Genomic DNA, 4,621 nt, shown 5'->3' with positions numbered 1-4,621 from the left:
AAACACACCATTATTGACAAAACTTCGCCCTGCTGGGTCTCCACCAAATTGAAATAGTTTCTAGCAAAGAAATATTTTGTCAGTGATGCTGCAGTTCCGGCAAAAATTATATCCTGGTTTCAGCTACAGGGGGCACAATAGCCTTACACCAGTATACGAAACAGAACACTGTGCTGCAATGAGTTAAGAAATAAAGGATAGTACACACCTGGAAAAACACTCTGCGAACCACTCTAACTAGCAATATAAATATATTTTTTCTGATGTCCATGCTTCATTTAAAAGTAAATTGTAACTTACTTTCCGGGTGCCTCTTGTAAGGTAACGCCAAATGCTTGCACAGCATCACGCAGAAATAATGGCCAGTTCTTCGGCATACCATCCATTAGTGAATTCCTTGTATGTTGCATGTTACAAGATACTGAAAGATAAATCATAATATGCTGTTATTTTTTTTTTCATAAATTGTATGATGAGCTTTTCATGCATAAAAGGTGATTGCAAGCTAAAATTCAGCAAGGCATCAACTTCACACCATGTCACCTACTCATACTTTATTACCTAATAGATGAGAAAAAATGCAGAAAGTGTGATTAAGAAGAGTGACAAAAAGCAGCAAAGGTGATCATCGATAAATCTTGAAGATGATTGCCGCCGCTGCCAGAGTAGGCCAGCCTTCGTAGGAGAGCACTGGCTGCCCACAAAAGCTTGCTGTCATAGGCCACCCGTGACGGTTCTTGTAGACATAGGAAAGCAATACCTGCACAGAACAGGAAAAAAAGGGCAAGGGAGGAAATGGGAATGTTGAAATTGGAACTTCAATTAGCAATATGTGCTACGTAAGAAGTTTGGCTCACATTAAAAATAAATTTAAGCATTCCTTTCTCTTAAATTACGGGTATCTTAAGGTATGTATGCGATGATGTTTAAAATGACTAGTATATTTCCTGTCATGAGAAGCCAACAAACACTGACACCAAGGACAACATAGGGGAAATTACTTGTGCTTAATAAATTAAATAAACGATAAATTAATGGAAATTAAAGTGGATGAAAAAACACCTTGCCGCAGGTGGGAACTGAACCCACAACCTTCGCATTTCGCGTGCTATGCTCTACCAATTGAGCTACAGCGGCGTCGTTTTCCCATCCACTTTCTTGGGTATTTATGTGTCCTAGTAGAACACTGGGAGTGTTAGCCAGCGCCCCAACTCAGAGGCCTTGTTCCTGGCATATAGTCATTAAGTTGCATAGCGGAGTCAAAGTCAGCCTTTAAATTATTGTATGGTGTTTTGTGGCTAAAAAGCCACTTATCAACCTGTCAAACAAGTCTGAGAAGCTTCCTGCAAAATATAATCAGTTTAAAACAGTAATTCACTCTGCAGGTAAATGATGTACTAACTTAATTAAGTTAAATAGCGTCTTATATTGTTGAACTAAAAGCAAGTTTGGAATTTTGCACTGCCTAGCTGTCGCCTTTCTTTCAAACTTAAACATGACACAGTGCAGAGTAAGCAGGTGAAGCTAAACATTTCGACAGAATTGCCTGTCTGGTTGGGAAATTGATTAGAACTTTGATTAGACAACACGAGAACGACGTCAGGACATTCAACCGTATTCGCAGCGCCGTCGCTGAACACTCTGAAGTCGCCGACCACAAAATTGCTTTCAAGGAAACTGAAATCCTTCAAACAGAAACGAACTGGCGAAAGAGACTACTACTGGAGTCATGGCACATTCAGAATACGGAGAATAACATAAACCGTGTGAAGGGCAACCTACCCTCGGTCTATGTCCATGGCCTTGGCGACATGACGAAAAGAAGAAAAGGACGCACAGCCAGATAGACTCCCGCTCGTTTCACCAACACAGAACGTCGGCGCGACCCTGTAACCCTCCCCCCCCCCCCGCGGCCCATCAAGGGCACCCTCGTGAGCACTCCACCCAGCACCGGTCATCGCAGCACCTTGGAAGCGGTCAACAACACAACCCCCCCTTTCCTTTTGTTCCCCCCCACCTTTCCGTCTGTGGAGTGTCTCCCCACCTCCCGTGTTCCCCCCCCCTCCTTTCTTCAAAAAAGACGCTTTAAAAGCGGCACACCGCCACCCCCCGAAGAACAACCCCCTGAAGAAGGAGCCGAATGGGCTCCGAAACGTCGGGCTAATAAAATTCAGTTATTTGGTTGGAGTCAGTCTCAAGTTCTAAGAGTAAGCAGGTAGCATGCAAAGGAGGACTGGTGATAAAGTAGTGTTCCAAAGTAACACTCCTAGCTGGATCAATCACTTTTGTTGATATATTTTCAAGTGACCCTAATCGGCTTCGGGCAATACCTCACACAAATGATGCAACACCTTGGATGATGCTTCATACAAAGTTGAAAGTATCTCATGATGTGATCAAACGATAACATTGCCCGCTGACTTGGAAGTGTTAACATGCTGTTTGCGTGAGAAAGTGCGAAGTGATTCGTATAGGTGGCAAATTATCAGTGTATCTATACTCTCAGGTAATTCTGAGCATCTATGCTGACTTGCAACTGAGAAGCAACTGCACACAAAAAGGTGTATTCAAGTAATGGTCCATGCAGAATAATTGCCCACCTAGTGAAGAGGCAAATGTGGCAGGCTAATGGGCCAGGGCAAATCGATTGATAAATTCTGATAACACATCCAATGATATTATTGAAATAGGTGATAAAAAACAGCACAGGTAAAATTGCAGTCATGACAAAATTTCAAAAGCACCTCTGCAAACTGCTGGAACCCTCAGCATCATGCCTGTTCTACACGCACATATGTTGCAGCGCAATCTATATCTCAGACGCAGGCGCATCCACAGATCACTTTGTGATCTCCTCACAATAAGGTTAAAAAACGGTCTGGCACAAGCTACTTAATGTGATTCATTTTGCAAGCGCCAGCCAAGTGCTGATGGTGGTAGAGCGAAATTGAAGTTTGTCCTTGTATGGAAGCCTTGGCCCATGTTTTATCAATTCTAGCGGCAAAGCACACCTTTTACAGCACACATAAATCTTAAATAAGACTGCTTGCTGATGCTGTACAGTAAGTTCCTGTAAAGAAACTAAATCACACAGAAAACATTTAGAATACCAAACTAATCAAATACTGGCTTGAATACATTTGTGCATTAGGGAAGCAAGGTGTAATGTACACTGTTGTAGAAAATTTTTACTCATGTATGGAATACTTCTATGACACAGCAGAGTTAATTTGTGAGTTCTTACATAGCAATGACTACCTACAGGTAAATTTTGTAAGGCTTAGGGAAACTAATTATTAGTAGAACTGTGTATGTACACTGGCACTGAGAAATTGGTTATAATAGTGGCAGCTTATAATGGACCAGAGCTAAAAAATGGCCGTTGGTGAGACACCAACTAGCTATTTTACCACGAAGCGCTCCCTGGCCTTAACCCACATAAAAAGCACTGGGAGGACCAGAGAGGGTACAATACATTGGCTTACACTGATCATGATGAGGTCCCGTCATCCAGCTAGCGCCAAGGTACAAGAAGGATGTCCAGCCGTCTATAGAGTGAAAGGGACAAAATAAGATAGCATCAAGTCAGTTGAAAGGCAGATTTGCAATTACACATAAGGTGACCCAGTCACAGTCAGTCATTAATAAATGCCAAGCTGTCGTGATTTCACTCCCAGACGAAGCACCTACTAGGTTAAAGGTTTTGCTGCTTATTTAGAACAAAACAAGTGAAATTTGTACATCAGCAGACGATTTAATTTGGCATTGTATAGATGAAGTAAACATTGCAGTTATATTTTTTGTTTTGCTATAAAGTGGGATAGCTACAAACTGCATAGTCACTGACACACGCGCGCACACGTAAGTACAAAAGGACACAAAATAAGGCGAGTTCAGTCTGGTTCAGCATTACAGCCAGCGCGTCATCTTCGAATGCACTCCTTTCGGTTGGCTCGTGCTACGTTAACCACAGGCTAACAAGCAGGGCAAAGTTCTGACTGTTGTTGCGGAAGTCGTGGAGCGCGGTAGTGCTGAACGGCTGAACACAAGCAGAACCCTCGTATAAAAGTAATGACGAAAACTCGCAGGGCAGAAGAGCCCATATATCAAGAATTGCCGCGGGTAACACCTAAATATATTCACATTGTTGACGAAAAACGAAGCGCAATGTATTTCACTTACCGGAAAAAGTGTTATCCGAACGTGCGACGTACAAAGACGCACCGAGACACGAAGGCGGCGAACGCAGATCCCGCCATTGTGGTAGTAAGCCGTCGGCGAAAACACGCAATACAGCCGATGTCACGAAGCACTGATGCAAAACACACGGCAAACAGCATCAGCACAGCTAAATGACTCCAGTTAATATCCAGTATAAATGTATACAGAACGGCTTGAACAACTGGCATAACGAACCCACGACCGAGACATTGCGGGCGGGAGTGGCCGTTTTTTTCATGGATGGATGGATGGATGGATGGATGGCGGCTATACCCTTTGTAACGGGCGGCGGCTGGCGCCACCTAGCCTGTTGTCCCCCCCCTCCTATTTTATTATTATTCTTTTTTTGCCCAACCTAGTTTTTACTCCCCTCCCCCCCCCCCAAGATAACTATCTAAAA

The 4,621-nt window shown here is 43.2% G+C and overlaps 1 long non-coding RNA gene across 1 annotated transcript; it reads right to left on the bottom strand.

The window, feature by feature from the left end:
• Positions 1-659: 659 nt before the first annotated feature.
• On the bottom strand, positions 660-4,374 carry LOC139052088 (uncharacterized). Its single transcript, XR_011509693.1, has 3 exons — positions 4,183-4,374; positions 3,486-3,548; positions 660-760 (listed from the first exon to the last, which is right to left on the bottom strand). It is a non-coding gene; the product is annotated as an uncharacterized lncRNA (long non-coding RNA).
• Positions 4,375-4,621: the final 247 nt, after the last annotated feature.

This window comes from Dermacentor albipictus, unplaced genomic scaffold (assembly GCF_038994185.2).
Source record: "Dermacentor albipictus isolate Rhodes 1998 colony unplaced genomic scaffold, USDA_Dalb.pri_finalv2 scaffold_18, whole genome shotgun sequence".
Lineage (NCBI taxonomy): Eukaryota > Metazoa > Arthropoda > Arachnida > Ixodida > Ixodidae > Dermacentor > Dermacentor albipictus.
Note: the sequence above shows the minus strand (reverse complement) of the source record. Positions and strands in the feature narration are given on the sequence as shown.